Here is an 18,408-nt window from a genome sequence, read left to right as displayed (position 1 = left end):
CCTCCACTGACCAGTGTGGCCCCAGAAGCCTGGCCACTGCCCACCCCCTGCCTGGGTCCCAGCCACTGGTACTAAACAGTGGACCCCCAGGCAGCAGCAGCAACACCTGAGAATTGTTAGAAATGCACATTCCTGGGCTCCACCTCAAACTTCCTTACAGAGGCCCTGGCTTTGGGGGCTGAGCAATCTGTGTTTTAACACACTCCACGGGTGATTCTGATGCACACAGAGTAATCATTGGTACAAGTCAATCTTGACAATTCTATTCTCTTTCCTTAGAAATAGGCAAGTGATCCTGTTCTGGTCAATTAAACCTGAGCAGTAGTCTGCGAGGGAAGCCTTTTAGAAACAGCTTCTTAACTCTTAAAAAGAAATATAAGGACATTCTTTCTAAGGAATTTGTGGGTCTGTTTTCATAGTAATACTAAGAAGTCATTTGCATTTTCACTCTCATTCTCTCGTGAATGCACACCAGTTTTGTCCAGAGGTTATATGATGTGTGATATCACAACAGATTGGGTGCAGAAGCAAATATGAGAACCCACTTGTTCCCTATTAAGAAAGACATCACAGAGATTTGAAACAAACATAAAGCAGTGACTCTCTTTCCACTAGATTTTGTTGTCTTGGAAAACATAGTTTTGTTTTTTTTTTAATCAAAATGTGTGATTTATATTAACATACAAAGATGCATTATTGTTAAAAATTAATTAGGAAATGAATGTTAAAAATTCTCAGTTTTAATTTGTAAAATGGTAAATATCAGTAGACATAATCAACTTTAAAAAAAATCTCGAGTTTCTTCATTTTTAAGAACGTTAAGGGATGAAGTCCTTAGAAAGTCTGAGGACTGCTCCTTGGGGTAAGGATGCAGTGACTGGGGCGGCTGCTGCCATCTTGTGACCACGAGAGGAGTCATCCCACAACAGCTAGGATGGCAGAGCTGAGAGAACTGGTATGTGAGGCTGCATTGACCTTCTGAAGATCCAATCCCAGTATGTATTCTACAGACTTTCACTATCTCGAACTTCTTATTCTCTGAGATGATAAATCTCCTCTTGCTTAAGCAGTTTTAGGTTGGGTTTCCTCTTACTAGCTGCAAAATCTTCCCAACCATTGTCATTTACATTCAGTTCTGAGGATGTCAATGATTTTTACATCCATTTTGCTTATGTTTCCATACACAAGATCAGTGACATTATTTTCAAATGAAGACACTGAAGCCCCAAGAGAAAACTTAAAAAGGAATAGAGAATAAAATGTGATAAAGTTGTCATTTATGAAGTTAACTGAAATCATCAGCATTTTAAAAAAGCAGATGTCAAAAAGCAGCAAAGCATAGTGAAAATATGCTAGAACTTACACACACTTAGAAAGTAGACCTCCTGATTGACAATGGGCTTGGACCATTATAATCTCTATTTTGGAAAAGCGTTAACTTTTATGTAAATGGTAGCCAGTAAAAAGCTTAGATTTTGTAACTACAAATTCTGAGAATCAGACTGATGACAGTGATGTTTACCAATAGGACCAATGAATACAAATGTCAAGTCATACCTATATAATTAAGCATTTCTCCAAAGAGAATCATTTATTGGATACTCAATAACTTTCATTCTTTAAAAAACTAGATAGAGGAAGATAATTTCTGAATGATTTAAGTACTGTTCAAGTACCAGACTACAGAAGAGATGTGTCCAAGCATTACATTACATTATATTGAAATAGGCAAGTGACGCCTAATGATTACGTTAAAGTAACCTTATGCACACCTGCAAACTAATGCAGGAGTTTGGGATGTTATAGCAGAGATGACTAGTTGTCCCTCAAAAGCCTTTCCATATAAAAGGGCTGTAACTAGGAAGTATCTGCCCAGCACCCCCTCTCCCTAAGTGGGATCATGTAACTGATGCTCGCCAATGGAATGTGAGAAGAAGTCACGTGTCACTTCTGGCCAAGGCAGTTAAGAAATGGGTGCGCTTCTTCACCCTATTTCTTTTCCTGGCTGCCAGCTTGAGGCAAAGAACTTGAAGCCTGGTGTGAAGAGGGAGGAAAGGGGGCAGGGCACAACCATTGAAGGAATGACAGCAACTGAGGACAGGACAAACTAGTTAGAACCAAGATGGCAGACGATTCGACTTCCAGTAGACCTTGAGCCTCATAGCTCACCCACAGGGGCCGTGACAGTTCCTAGGCTGACCATAAAAGGTCAAAAAGTAGATGGGGGGAGGCATTTCCTGGAAATCCTCGCCCCTGCCCCAAAGTAGTTGGAATAATCCTCCTACTTATTAGCATATAAAATTACTGAGCCCACAAAACCTAACAATTCCATATCTTGTGGTCGCTCTCTCTCTTGCCTTCTGAGATGGCCTGCACTCTGTCTATGGAGTGTGTATCTACTTTTACTTCAAACTAAACACCCCACACCTCTCGGCTTCTCTTCCTGTCACCTTTCTGAGACAGCCCACATTCTGCTTCTGGAGTGTGTTATCTCCTAAGCCATCTTCCCTTCTGAGCAAGATAGATCCCCACTCTCTGTGTAGTGTGTCTCTCTAAATAAACTTGTTTTCACTTTACCATGCCTTGCCCTTGAATTCTTTCCTGTGTGAGGCAAGCACCTATTCTCCCAAAATACAGGGAACAAAGCCAGCAGATAGAAAGGGCCTGGATTTCTGACTCACTCGTGATGGAGGGCTGACCACCAACAAGAAACACCTACATGGAACTGCCAAAGGAGTACAAAATAAATTTCATTTTGGTAAGCCTGTAAAAACTGCAGCTAATGTTAAAATAGATGTCAGGCTATCTTGAAGTGTCGAAGCTCTAAGTAGGCAGCAGAAAAGTTTTATACTTTAGGAGAAAAAAAGAGCAAGTTTCACGTTCACTATTGTATCCCCATCTCCAGTGCCTAGAACAGTGGCAGGTAATGATTAAATATGTGATGACTAATTGCATGCATGAATAGATAAACAAATCAATGGAGGGATGGATGACGCATGAATAAATTAGGTGTTCATGTGAAAGCTATAATAGTTTGGAATAAAATGACACTACGTATTTGTGGGAAGGGTTCCCATGTTAACTAGTATTTATTTCTGTATACTTTAAGTAAGGGAATAACTGGAGGTTTTAAAGAATAAATAGACTGAGCAACTACATAGCAGGGGTGTGAGATGTAATAAACAGTGTTCAGCTTGGAAAGGTGGTTGGACTGGTTTTGTTTTGATATTTAAATGTTTAAATAAGTGACTAGATATACTAGTTAAGTGTTCTATATTTACCTATTTTAATAATGAGTACTACTTTAGGTCTTTTAATTATTCTTTTCAGAAGTAAAAGTATACGAGATGAGAAATCCATAGCTTTAAATGGCTTTCAAATCATATACCAAAGTAATCATTATAAACTAAGTATAGGCAAGTTACCCTACAGGAAATCATTCTGGAGTTCTGACCTTTCAACCCTCAACGCATACAATGATAATAATGAATATCAATTAACATAACAGTAAGAAAAATAGTTGTTTTGATGTTAGTTTTAAGAAAAACTTAAATCTTATATGAAAATCAGAGGATGAGAGAAAATATATACATTGACACTCACTCATTTCTCCAAAGAAGAATTCTAAATATTAATTCTACTTGTCTTAATAAGATTGAAAGATGGAATAGGTAGTTGGCTTGGAGAAATAAGAGAACATAAAGAAAAAAATAGATATAGATATAAAAAGACAACATAAAGTCCACAGATGGTATAGTTTACCTAGAAATTATTCTACTAACATACACATATACATTTGTGATATATAAATATAATCAATGTAATATACATTCAATATGATAATTATCATAACTCAGTATTACATATAGACAAATGTATATTTGTTTTAAATGGTACATACTTTCTGCTAACCTTCCAGCATCTCCTGAACAAAAGAAGAAATGCTGTGGTGAAGTAGACTAGTTGCCTAGCAACCTGAAATTAGTGAGACATATCCCCTTTCCTTGACTTGATTTTAAATCCAGCTCTTCAAGGACAACTATGAGATAAATGACAAAAATGTAAGGACTCATAATGCTAGCACCATGCAGTGAGCTCTCAGAACAAAGCTACATATGTTGTCCACATATTAGGATATTGATGTCAGTTTGGAAAATATTAATTTTAATCTGGAATACTCAATCTTTTCCCTGTAGTGATTACACTTGTTTAAAATAGCTCTTGCAATTGACACAACATTGTAAATTGGCTCTTAAAAAAAATGGCTCTTGCTAAAGTGGTAACTATCTGAAGAGCTGGATTTGCTAATTAGCTCAAATGTGTTGATTATTTCACAGTGTATATGTATATCAAATCATCAAATTGTAGACCTTAAATATATGTAATTCTTAATTGTCAAACATAGCTCAATAAAAACAAAAATATCACACTGCCAAAGACTACAAAGGTTAAGAGCAAGTCAAAATAAAAATAGGAAAACTATTTTTAATTTAATAAAAGTTAAAACACAACAACAAAAAATAGCTCTTGCTGATGAAGACATGGCTGTCTAGAGTCTCTGTGTGGGGCTTTTATTATTTTTTTTAATAATAAAGGGAGTGTGGAAGCACAAGGGTAAAGTTGACGTCTGAGGCCAAGAAAGCCTTTGTAAAGCCTTCTATATAGTGGTCTCAAAAGCAGGAAAAATATATGTGTAAAGATACTATTTGTAATCCCCAAATGTGGATGTTTATTAAAGTAGGAAAGTGTGCTTTTTGCCAATACAAGTTAATTGCATTATTTCTCTGGTAGAAATTAAAGCTGAAATCCAAATCAAGTTCATTTATTCCAATGTACTGCTTCTAAGGAGAAGAAAAATACAGCTTGTAGCAGCATTTTATTTCATTAACATGACACAGGGAGCAAGGAAGGACAAATTCCAGGGCATGGAAGGCCTGGCTCCCCAGAGCAGAGGCAATAGTTTGTCTCTATGCTTTTAAAACTCTTGGTCAGGGCTCCTCCTACTGGAATAACTTATTTGGTACCATGATATCGGAGTCCCGGTCAAGATTCCATTTCTAACAAATATAACAGTGTCGCACATTCAGTAAGTCAAAAATTCCTTTTTCGTGGCAGGAATAAAGATTTCTCATTAAGTGCTGATTTAAAAAGTCCATATCACAACTTCCATTTACCTTATAATTGATGTTTACATTGAGATTTGCTTAACATTTACAAAGGATTTATGACCTGTCTGGCAGTATTCTAAGTGCTTAACTATAACTATTCATTTAACCATCACAACAACTATGTGAAGGAGGGGCCACTGTCATCTTCATTTCACGGGTCAGGAAACTGGGATACCTGTATGGAGCTATTTCCTGGGTATATGTCATATTTTCCCATGCTATTGGAAATGATATTTCTGACATTTCATTTCTCAATTTTTCATTGCTAGTATGTAGAAAAGTTTTTTTGTTTATTGATCTAGCATTCTATGACTTTGCTAAATCAAATTATTAGTTTTTTTTTTTTAAGATTTCCTAAGGTTTTCAGCACACACAATCATGTAGTCTGTAAATATAACAGGTTTACTTCTTCCTTTACAATCTACATGCCTGTTCTCTTTTTCTTGACTAATTGCACCAGCTAGGACTTCCTGTCTAATGTTGAGTAGAAATGATAAAAGTGGATAGTCTTGATTGTTCCCAGGTTTTCGGGGGGAAGCATTCAGTCTTTTGCTCTTATATGTTGTTAATTGTAGTCATTTCAATAGATGCATTTATCAGATTGAGGATGTTCCCATATTTTCCTAATTTGTGGAGAGTTTTTTATCAATAATGATTGTTAACAAGCAACAATATGAATGAACCTGGAAGATGTTAAGCTTAGTGAAATAAGTCAGACAGAGAAAGACAAATACTGTTTGTTATCACTTATATGTGCAATCTAAAAAATAAAACAAACAAATGAATATGACAAAAAAGAAACAGACTCACAGATATGAAAAACAAACTAGTGGTTACCAGTGGGGAAAGCGAAGATGGGAGGGGCAAGATAGAGGTAAGGGATTAAGAGGTACTATTATGTATATTATGTATAAAATAAATGTTACAAGGATATATTATACAGCACAGGGAATATAGCCAATATTGTATAATAACTTTAAATGGAGTATAATCTTTAAAAATATTGAATCACTATGCTGTACACCTGAAACTAACATAATATTGTAAATCAACTATACTTCAATTAAAAAATTAAAAAAAACTCTGAACATCCTGAAAAAAAAAATGAGTGTTTAATTTTGTCAAATACTTTTTTGGCATATATTTGATGATCACATGGTTTTTCTCCTGTATTCTGTAGATGTAGTGAGCTATGAGTTACGTTGATCGATTTTCAAATGTTAAACTAACCTTGGTCAGTTGGTCATGATGCATTATCCTTGTTATATATTACTGATTTTATATATACATTTATTTAATATTATGTCATATATATATCCTTGTTATATATTGCTAGATTCCATTGGGTAATATTTTTAAAGAATTTTTGTGTCTATTCTCATAAGAGATTTTAGTGGATGATTTTTCTTGTAATATTTGTCCAGGTTGGGTGTCCGGGTTATGTTGGCCTCATAAAATGCACTGGGAAGTGTTCTCTCCTCTACTATTTTCTCAAAGAGTTTGTGTTAGAAGGGTATTATTTCTTCCCTAAATGTTTAATAGAACTTTAACTGGACCTAGAGTTTTACTCGTGGGATGACTTTTCATTAAACATTCAATTTCTTTAGTAGTATAGGGTGGTTTAGCTTTCACATTTTGTGTTGGTTTTGACACGGATTTTTTTCAAGGAGTTTGTGCCTTTCACCTAAGTTTTCAAATCGATTGTCATAATGTTCTTTGTAATTTTCTTTATTAGGCTTTTAGTGTTTGTGGGATCTGTAGTGGTTTTCTCTCTTTCATTCCTGATATTTCTGATTTGCTTTCTTTTTTTTATCCTTTGAAATTTATTAAGACTTGTTTCATGAGCCAGAATATGCTCTATCTTGGTGAATGTTGAATGCACTTGAAAAGAATTTATATTTTGCTCTTATTGGGTGAAGTGTTCTGTAAATATCAAACAGATTGAGAGTGTTATTCAAATCTTTTATAGCCTTACTCATCTTATACTTTCTCTGCTCCAACTCTAGAATAAGCAATGACAGTATGACACATGTAAATGATAATATGACACAGGTTATGACATATGTAAAGAAGCAAGAAAATGCGGCTCATTGTCAAGAGAGGAAGTGATTAATAGAAGTAGACATAGAGATGCCTGAATATTAGAATTATCAGATAGAGAAACATATTATCATAATTATGTTAAAAGAGCAGGTTAAAAAAGGTAGACAATGTGCATGAGCAAATGAGGATATTCAGTAAAGAGATGGTAACTACAAAAGTGGAAATGCTAAAAATAAATTTTAAAAAATATCATAAAATTCAATGGGTTTAACAGAAAACTGAATATAAGAGAGGAAAAGATCAGTTAACATGAATATAGGTTAATAGAATGTTTCTAGGTTGAAATATGAAGAGAAAAGGAATTCAAAAAGGAACAGAGCTGCGTAAGAGCTGCAAAACATTATCAAGTGGTTTATCAGATGTGTAAAGGAGAAGTGAGAAGGAGAAGAGGGGGAAATATTTGAAGACAGAATGGCTGAGAATTTTCAAACATTGTTGAGAGGCATCAGCTCAACAGATCTAAGAAGTTCACAGAACTCCAAGCAGGATAAGTGCAAAAAAAAGTCATACTTATTCACAGTATAGTCAAAATGCTGAAACCAAAGATAAAAAATTGTTGAGACATCCCCCCTGATTTTTTACCTGGTATGCTGATATAACATCTTACCCAGATCCTCTGCCTTTGGTCCACCCCGACTCCAGTTCAAACTCCTGCCAACAGCCCCTTTGAGCCTTCTAAATAGATACCAGATATTCATTGATCAGAATAAATGAAGGCAAATCATGAAATGATCTTGTTTAAAACTTTTCTGTGGCTTTCCGTTGCCTTTAGGGTGAAGTTCAGATACATCATCACAAAACTACAAGGTCCTACAGGACCTCTTCTCCTGCCACTCTCCCAAACACACCCTGTGACGCTTGCAGCTCTTCAAATGTGGCACTGTGACACACCTCATTGCTTTGCCCATGTTGTTTCTGCTTGAAATCCCTGTTGCCTGGTAAACTACTCATCCTTAAGTTTCAGTATGAATGTCACTTCCTCTGTGAAGTTTCAGGCAGAAATAGATTTTTCCCACCTCTTTCATATAAAATGCTATAAATACTTAGGTTTATAGTATTCATTACGTTGACATCTCTTTCCTGCACTGGAATCTGAGCTCTATGGCAAGGATTTTGTTTTTATCTCCCCAAACCCTAACCAGTGCCTAATACAGTACCTGTTTGTGGAATAATGAAATGAAGACATTCTGGTCCACGTACTGTGGAACTGGTACACTGGAACATTGCTGTTGGCACATTCAGTTGGTACCACCATTAGAAAGCAATTTTAGAAACATATAGCAAGGACTATAAAAATATTGATATTCTTTAACCCAGTGACTCTACATCTAGGAATCTTAAGGAAATAATCCAACATTTTTTGCAGAAGTTATTCATACTGAATTAGACACTCAAGATACTGGAAACTACCTAAATTCCAGCAGTAGGAAAATGGCTAAGTAAATTATGACATGATATTAAGATACCCTGCAGTCATTAAAATTTGTGATTTTTAAGGAGATACTGGGCAACATACAAAACTACTTCTATTACAACACTACTGGATACTACAGTTACAGTTGCCCCAGGACCGAGCTGAGACTTCTGGGATTGTCTGCAATAGGCAGAACTAGCACCTGAGTAACTTGAGTCCAAACCAAAATCCTTCAAAGGGAGCTGCAAGTCGGAAGCTAGAGACCCAGGCACAATCGTCAAGTTTAAAAGGCCACAGTGCAACCTTGAAAAGGAGGATCAGTGACGGCAATGAAGGCAGAGTGGGAAAAAACAGAAAGGAGAGTTTGGGCACTTACTGTGAACACTGTCAGTCTTCTGAGGCCCCCAAGTTGAAATGACTTAAAGCACAGAGTCAAGGCAAACAATCAAGTAAGGTAATGCACGCATAAGGGCAAAGGGACCCAAAGTTTACCCTCTGGATTCAAGACAGGGAGGGAATGGTCTTGGACTATACTGTTTAGAGAAAGCAGAGTTTGTGGTGAGCTGGGTTCTGAATCGGGCCAAGTGATAAGCAGCTCTCTCCAGCTTAACTGCCTGAAGAGGCGCTGGGCTGCGGGGGAGCAAGTTGGCAACCAGGAGGTGGGGGAAAGGGAGTCACCAACTGGGACAGGCGCCTACGTTGGTGACCACCTGGGATATTTCCCTGGGGCAGGGGATGTCCACAGAGCCATAGAGCACACCAGAGAAGGTTAGCCCAAAATACACCAAAATGCTCATTTTGGTTGCGTGAGGATGGTGAGGTGGCGGCTGATACTTTTTTAAATTGTTCTGCAGTATGATATATAGCTTTTAAAAGGACAAAATTAACATTTAAACGTAAGAAGTGGGCATCTAACGATCCTAGATGCAGTACCAGGCTAAATCCTGTCACAGGGCAGCGTAAGATCAGCAAACGAAGCAGTTTACTTGACTGGCACAGGCTGCGGGAACTCGAGTGATCTGATGGGCAGGACTCAGCGCCCCGCCACCTGTCTCATCATCCCAATCACTGCTTCCTGTCATATGTTCCATGGCATCTTGCTGACAGGGTGAGCGAGGGCCGGAGCCCTGTGGAAGGAGAGGCGTCTTTTTCTTCACCCTGACCAGCAGCAAAGCCAGGTACCTGCCACCTTCTTCTGAGCTGCACAAAGGCACTGGATGGGGTGGCTCTGTGCCTCCCGTCTGCAAGGTGGGATGTCTTAGAATTTGTATTTCATCTACTCACAGAAATTTGACTCTGCTTCTTGTGAAGTAAAGAGCCTGGTTTTAGTTTGGTGAAGGTGTCTCTGCCCCTCTCTGGACTGGGTGAGATTACGAAGCCTCTTCACAGTAACCATAGCCATATCCCTTGACTCTAATCCCCAGCTTTCTTCCCGGAACTGGACGGGGAGCAGAAGGGAGAGCGTCAGGCTGCAGCTTGTAAGGCGCCAGGCTTGGTTCGTGGCCACATAATGATCGCTGGGAAGACCCTCCTCTGACCCCTTAATCTGTTACCCCTCTGGCTCCCCAAGGCGGCGTTCAGATCCTCTCTCCCTCGCCCCAGAGTGGCTCCTTCCTGGCGGTTCTTCTCCATCTTGAATGTGCATAAGAATCATCTGGGAAACTCATTAAAGTGTGACTGATTCAGCAAGTTTGGAGAGGGTTCCCAGGTGAGGCCAATGCAGCTGGTCTGCGCACCACCGTGGTTTAAAGGGGCTCCAGGGCCTTCTATACGCTTGTGGCAGTGGCTGGAAAGGCACTGGGGGCTTCCCAAACTCCGGTTACTTCCTCCATGGGGGCATCTGTATCAGAGTGGAGTGTGGAGTCATGTTTGGTGTATCCGAGAACACTAGTGTTAACAGTAGCCACCCAAACTTGGCTTTCTAGGGAGGAAGAGGCCTCTGCTGTGGTGAATCTGAGGGTCCTGGCTTCACAGGGAGGGAGGAAGGTGCGGGGGTGGGGTGGGGAGAGAAAGCGGTCTGCTCACCAGATGGAGGCCAGGGGCTTAGGAAGCACTGAGCATTCCTAAGAAAGGATGCTTGCCTGCCTGGAGACCACAAGAGAGAAAAAGACCTAACACTTGCTTCCTGTCCCTGAGGAAGAGTTATTTAAAAATAACCCCAACTGCCTAACTTCTTGTGCATTTGGAAGCCCTCATACAGGACTTTCCACCCTGACAGTGTGTGCATCTCAAGATCAGCTGCTAGAATTAATATTAAGCTTGTTTAAAGAGCTAATGTGTTAAGCTGTTTTTGTTCTTCCCAAATAGAAGTGTCATATGAATAAATAACACACTCTATTATTTTGGGGTGGCAGGATTAAAAAATCACCAAACAGAATAAACTTGTTTTTTTAACCAAATTTGTGAAGTATCTAATTGGACCTAATCTGGGTTTAAGAAAAAAAATCATTAAGATCTACGAAGGAGTCGCTTTCCTACATTCCTCCTTCCTGTATCATTCTCTCTGCATTAATCCTTCCTAAGAATGAAATAAGAGAGAAGGGGGCAGGACGCAACCATCAAAAGAATGATACAGCAGTTGAACATTTGACTCCTAGTAGACCTTGAGGCCCCAGATGGCAGGGGTGTTGACTTCCAGTACACCTTGAGCTTCATTATCTGCTCACTGTAACATATGAGCATGGTAAATAGCACTCCCACAGGTGCCATGACAGTTCTGAGGCTGACCATAAAAGGCCAAAAAGTGGGCAGTGGCCCAGTTCCTGGGAATCCCTGCCCCTTCCTCAAAGTAGTTGGAATAAGCCTCCCATGTGTTAGCATATGAAGTTACTAAGACTATGAAAACTAACCACTCTGCACCTCGTGGTCACCCTCTCTGACCTTCTGAGACGGCCCACACTCTGTCTATGGAGGGTGCATCTCTCTGAATAAATCTACTTTTATTCAACTATGGCTTGCTCTTGAATTATTTTCTGTGTAAAGCCAAAGACCCTCGCTTGGTGGGCACATCCCAGGGACTCCTCTGAGACCTGAGACGTGACCATCCTCTCTCGCCCCATTTTCCTTAATCGAGGATACAGTTTAGAAAATCTGGCCTGTTAATTTCATCAGAATTAGAATCCTAAAACTGTTTACTTTGTTGTGTTAATATTTTTGGCTAGACCTGTTTAATCATCATTGAATATTGTTCCTTTCTGCCAGCTTTCTATTTTCATTTCATTTCATTTCATTTATTTAATTGTTTTTTAAAGATAAGTTTATTATTATTATTATTTTGGTTGGGGAGAGGTAATTAGGTTTATTTATTTATCTGTTTATTAACGGAGGTACTGGGGATTGAACCCAGGACCTCATGCATGCTGAGCTCACTCTCTACCACTGAGCTATACCCCCCCTCTATTTTCATTTTAGAATTTCCAGTACTGATATATAAACCAAAATATCAATTTTAACAGAGGAAGAGTGAGTACCCCTCACTTAATTGATTTTTTTTGAAACTGAATGAGTCTTTAAATTCTATACTGTTTTATAATTTTCAAAAGTTTCACGCACATGATTTCATATAATCTCATAATAATCCTTTCCCGCCTTCCCCATGTTGCCCTCCCCTCAGCCCTCTCCCCACTGGTAACCACAAGTTTTTTTTCTGTATCTGTGAGTCTGCTTCTTTTTAGTTTTAATCACTATTTGTTGTATTTAGATTCCCCATATGTGATATCATATAGTATTTGTCTTTCTCTGACTTATTTCACTTAGCATAACACCCTCCAAATCCCTTCATGTTGTTGAAAATGGCAAAATTTCATTCTTTTTTATGGCTGAGTATATTCCATTGTATCTATATACCACGTTTTTATCCATTCATCTGTTGATGGATACTTAGGTTACTTCCCTACATTGGCAATTATAAATAATGCTGCTACAAACATTGGGGTGCATTTATCTTTCCCAATTTAGCATTACTTTTTTTTTTTTTTGGATTTTTACTAAGAAGTGGAATTGCTGGGTCATATGGTAGTTCTCTTTTTACTTTTTTGAAACATCTCCATACTGTTTTCCACAGTGGCTGTATCAATTTACATTCCCACCAACAGCGAACAAAGTTCCCTTTTCTCCATATCCATTCTGGCAGGTTTGAGGTGACATCTCATTGTGGTTTTAATTTGCATTTCCCTCATGATTAGCAATGTTGAGCATCTTTTCATGTGCCTGTTGGCCACCTGCATATCCTCTTTGGAAAAATGTTTAATTTCCTGCCCATTTTTAAATCTTTTTTTTTTTTGATATTGAGTTGTATGAACTGTATATTTATGCTGGATTTTAACCCCTTACTGGTCATATCATTTGCAAACATCTTCTCCCATTCAGTAGGTTGTCTTTTCATTTTGTGGATGGTTTCCTTTGCTGTGCAAAAGCTTTTAAGTTTAATTAGATACTGTGTGTTTATTTTTGCTTTTGTTTCCTTTACTTTAGAAGAGGTATCCAAAAAAATATTACCGTAATTTATGTCAAAGAGTGTTCTGCCTATGTTTTCCTCTAGGAGTTTTGTAGTGTCTGGTCTTGCTCATAGAATGTTAGAATATTATTTTATTAAATATAAAGTTCTAAAATAAACTGTGTAAATATTTGTTCTTTATTAAGGACAGTTAATTTTGCCAAATACTGGGGATTAAATTAAACTTGGGGAGTAAATTCAAGTTTTTGTGACTTTAAGACTTAATACTTATGACTCTTGCAGGAACAAGCATGCCAAGAGAATATATTAGATTTTCTTCCTGACTAACACCAAACAATCAAATGATCAAATGATAGGTCAATTAGTATAAGTATGCATAGCCTATAATACAATTGAAAAAAAAACTGTTTTGGGTTTGGAGAGGGTATATACAAGCCATAAAGAAATCAATTCAAGAAACATAAGAATAGAATACTTTATAATGATGAGAAAGATGATAATGAATTTTTATCTTTGAAAAGGAAACTGCAGTTTTGTTCCATTTCAATGTTGAGGACAAATACATATAGCAAATATATGATATTCATAAACTATCCACATGGTTACAGTCCTTTTTCCTTTAATTTTTATTATTTCTCCATTATACTAGTCAGATATGTTAACTGTTGGAAATACAGATAAACAATAAATCACCTGTAACCTCATCCAGGTAGGGTTTTGGTTCCATTGTTTATAACTCCACGTTTTCTTTACATTACATATGTATATTCAAACTCTTTGGTCTGAGTCAAAAGTATTTGTCTTAATGGAATGTTAATCACTCTTGTAATCAAGAACTGGGAACCTGTACTTTTCCTTAGATTTAACTGATCAGTCTGACAATGCAGGGAAATGAGACTTTGAGTGAGAGAAGTGATTTCAATATATTTGATTTCATGCCACTGAAACAGATTGCATGCCACTGAAAATTTGTCTAAAATTTTAACAAAGTTTAAGCACCTTGCCTGATAGGACACTACCATGGATGCTGACGCCACCACACTCTGATGCCAGACTCCATGGGCTTCTCAGTCACAAAATGTAAGGTGAATGTGAGCTGTGATGTGACACATAAAACAGGGTATGATCATGGAATGATACTACTTGGTAGTTATTTTTCATTCAAAAAAGATGTGAGGCTGTACTTTCCCCAGAAATTAGACATTTATAAATCTATTTAAAGACATAGAAATCTTCAAAACTTAAGAGCATGAATTTTTCTCATTATGTACTACCCACAGTGCCCAAGCATGTCTTCTCTGGCTGTAGCATACGGCTGACAAGAGGACGACCACGAACAACAATCAGGACAAACAGGTCCAGACTGGTCTCAAGGTGACCAAATCCCACGTCAGAGGGTGGCCTGACCAGAACACGATTAGAACAGAGTAAGTGAGTGCTCCCAAGGAACCTCTACAGGGAGACAGCAATATGATGGCCTTCACTTTATCTTTATACTCATAGCCTGACTCTATGATTCTGAAATTAGGGCACATGCCCCCCTGGAAGTACACTGTAAGATGCTAGAGAATACGTGGAAGTCACAAGAGGAACAAAGCACATCTTCCTTAAAGCATGAATTTTTCTCAAAAGTTTAGAATAGAGTTTTGAAGGTTTGCACATGCAAGTAAATGTTTGAATTTGGGACCTCTGTGTTGCCAAAAGAGGACCTTGTTCTATGTACTCTGAGCCTGTTTTGCAGTGTCTGGCATTCCGTAGGTATGCAATAAATATTTGTTGAATGAGTCTATGAAAAAAGCGTGGATATTATAAGATTTTATTGCTTTCTAATATTTTTATATAAAGAATTTGTTGAAGATACTCTGCTTTTCAAAGCCTGTGATTGTAAATTAATTGGTTTTAGTGAATACCTCTTCTATTGGCTGTGTCCATCCACGTGGTTACCCCAGTTATGCTTGTACAATGTGACTGTCTTCCTGGCCACAGCTGGCTGGATCACTGGGCCCTTCCTAGGGAATTAGGCAGTGCAACAAAGAGCTCTTTACATCATCTAGCAAGAATCTTGAATGGACAGATAGGAATCTTATAGCCATGGGACCACGTTCCCCTTTGAATTCAAGAGTCAGAGGAAGTTGGTCCTCACCTGGAAGGAAGATGTGCTTGGAGAAGGGCTGGAAGGCCTCTGGTTTTAGCTTATTTGTGAAGCTCAGCTGCTTGAGCTTTGTGAGACTCACCTTGATAACAAATTCCTCTTTTTTTGCTTAATCTAACTGAAGTGTATTTCTGTTAATGGGAACAGAGACTAAATTTATATGCTGGTGAGGAAGCTTTCAAGCTGTTCAGTGTTTAGTATGTGTCATGCCCTGCAGCAACGCATGCTTTATCTTATTTAATCCTTAACACAACCCCATGAGGGAGGTATTATCGTGATTATTCTACCTGCATTTTATGGATAACCAAACACCCCCAAGATTTAGAAGAGTTTAGTCATTTGCCCCAAATCACCAACTATTAAATGGCAAAGCTGAGATTCAAACACAGAATTCCTGATACAAAGATCTAGGCTAATAACCATTATGCTCTACTTTATTGAAACAAATATAGGCATATTATGTACTAGAACAAAATATTCACATTTAAAAACTTTTAATGGAAATCTTCAAGAATATACCAAAGTAGTCAGAACAGTGTAAGAAGCCCACTGAGCCATGGCCCGGCTTCAACATTTATCAACATTTTGCCAGTCTTGGCTCACCTACCCCACCCCCACCTTCTAACTATGGTTAACATCTTACAGTCTTATGTTAACATTGTCCATTTGTCACAACTGAAAAATCAAGAATGGTACATTTTATTAACTAAACTGCAGGCTTCACACAGATTTTCTCAGTTTTTACCTAACGTCTCTCTCCTCTTTTCAGATCCCATCTGGGATGTTGCTTCACATTTAGTAATGGTGTCTCCTTAGTCTCTTCTGGTCTGTAAGTTTCTCAGTCTCACCTCGTTTTTCTTGGCCTTGATGGTTTTGAGGAGTGCTGGTTGTGTATTTTGCAGAACTCCCTTAAATTTGTGTTTGTCTGATGCTTTTCTCATGGTAAGACTGGAGTTACTGTCTTTAAGGAAGAAAACCACAGAGGTGAAGTGCCCTTCTCATCACACATAGGGGTACATGGTCTCAACATTTATTTCTCTTAATGCTGACTACCTGGGGAAGGCAGTATTCTCCAGGTTTAACCACTGTACAGTTACTTTTTCACCCTGTCCAAATCTGTTCTTTGGAAGCAAGTCACTAAGCAAGCTACACTCATGTTAGTGGACTCAGCTCCACCTGGACAGTATCTACATAAATTTGGAATTCTTCTGTAAGAAGGACTCCAGGTGATTTAAAAATTGAGAATCACTGATCTAAGCCCATTCTGATTATTCTAGTCCTCTTTGCCAGTGTGGTCCAGGGATGGGCATGTGGGAAGATTCTAGTAAAGATTTTTCTCCCTGAGAAAAAGAAACACTCATACTAGGAGGAAGCTTTTCCTTATTTTCTCTGCAGGCAAGTAGAGCCTTCCTTTCCTTGTTTGGACTGTTGCTGTGAGCATGTAACCCTTGGAGTGGCAGCGACTATCTTGTGACCATGAGGCAACAAACCAGGGATGAAAAGCCAATGTTATTAGGATGGCAGAGCAGAGGGCTGAACCCCTTGAAATTATCTGCCTCCAGACTTCTTGTTATAAGGGACAACTGAACTTCTTTATTGTTCATGCCACTCTTAGTTGGTGTTCTGTTACTTGGGAGTCAAAAGCATTCCCAACTGATACAGGTGCAGGATAAATTAGGAGTTTGGGGTTAACATATACACACTACTATATATGAAACAGATAAACAATAAGGACCTATTGTATAGTACAGGGAACTATATTCAATATCTTGTGATAACCTGTAATGGAAAATAATCTGAAAAAATAGTATATACAATTGAATCACTCTGCTGTACACCTGAAACTAACAAAACGTTGTGAATTAACTATACTTCAATTTTTAAAAAAGTTTTAAAAAAAGCATTCCCAATTGATACAGGTGCCTCATCTTTTTTTTTTTTTTTAACCAACTATAGCCATCCTCCGCATCTAGGACATAGTACACATTTTTTTTTAAATGAATAAGTGAAGAACTGAATGAAGAAGCTGTTATAACCATAAAATATCAATGTCACTAATGCCAGTATATTTGGCAATTAGATTCTATACTTCCATTTCTTCTCTCAGACAAAGAGAGTTGTATGCATTCTGCCACTGGAGAAAAAATTTATTAGTAATGACAGGTTGACAGTGGTAAAATTTCTTGATGTTTATCAAGTTCAAACTGAGGTTTAATGCACGTATAATTATTTATTAATTTTTAGGACTTACTTAGTAACCAAAATATCTCTAGAATGATTAAGGCAACTAATGGAATGCCTACTGTACAGCAGTGAGAATGAAAAGACGATTATATCCTGCAGTAGCATGGATGAACCTCACAACTACGCTGCATGATAGCTGCCAGACACCAGCATACATGTTGCATGATTATATTGATATAAAATTGAAAATTAAGCAAAACTATAATCTCTGCTGTTCCAAGTCAGGACAGTGTTTTACCCTTGAGTGGGTAGTGACAGAAAGGCATTTCTATGAAAGGGCTTCTGGGATGGTGATAATTTTCTTTTTCTTTACCCTAGTGGTGCTGGTTACAGAGATGTGTTCTGTTTGTGGCAATTCAGAGATCTGTATATTTATGACATGTACTTTTCTGTATGTATGTTATAATTTAATAAAAAGTTTGTTTTAAAAATTCACCCTGAAAATGTCTATCTCTAGCATCTTAGGGATCAACTTTGGGAGCAGACAAATCTCTTAAGCTATTTACAAAGAGCACAAAGTGGTTTTCTATTTTTAGTAAAATTTAGACTTGGGGGTGGGAATAGCATATTGAAGACAGTCTCCAATTTATGAATGTAAACTGTCCTTGTGTGTGTAATAGCTCATTTATAATTCAGTTGTTACAAAAAACATTTTCCCATTGGTTTAGTGTTAGAATAATGGCTAGGGTAAAGGCCAACTAGAAAAAGTAATAATGAAGCTGAAATACTATATATTTCTCATTAGATATGGGCATACAATTACCCCTGTTACACAGACACAAGACTGAAACAGCTTTCAAAAATAAATATGAAAAGATGAAAATATAGTTGAGATTAAATTCCATTTTAAATCCATCAGATGAGTAAAAAT

The 18,408-nt window shown here is 37.7% G+C and overlaps 1 long non-coding RNA gene across 2 annotated transcripts; it reads left to right on the top strand.

Annotated features, from left to right (window-relative positions):
- Positions 1-724: 724 nt before the first annotated feature.
- On the top strand, positions 725-17,972 carry LOC140697783 (uncharacterized). 2 transcript variants are annotated; one of them, XR_012075111.1, is made up of 3 exons: positions 725-2,758; positions 8,044-8,209; positions 14,422-17,972. It is a non-coding gene; the product is annotated as an uncharacterized lncRNA (long non-coding RNA). The 2 variants fall into 2 exon arrangements; XR_012075110.1 differs by lacking the exon at positions 8,044-8,209.
- The last annotated feature ends 436 nt before the right edge of the window (positions 17,973-18,408 follow it).

Source organism: Vicugna pacos, chromosome 8 (genome assembly GCF_048564905.1).
Source record: "Vicugna pacos chromosome 8, VicPac4, whole genome shotgun sequence".
NCBI lineage: Eukaryota > Metazoa > Chordata > Mammalia > Artiodactyla > Camelidae > Vicugna > Vicugna pacos.
The sequence above is the reverse complement of the archived record's forward strand: the minus strand, read 5'-3'. Positions and strand labels throughout refer to the sequence as shown.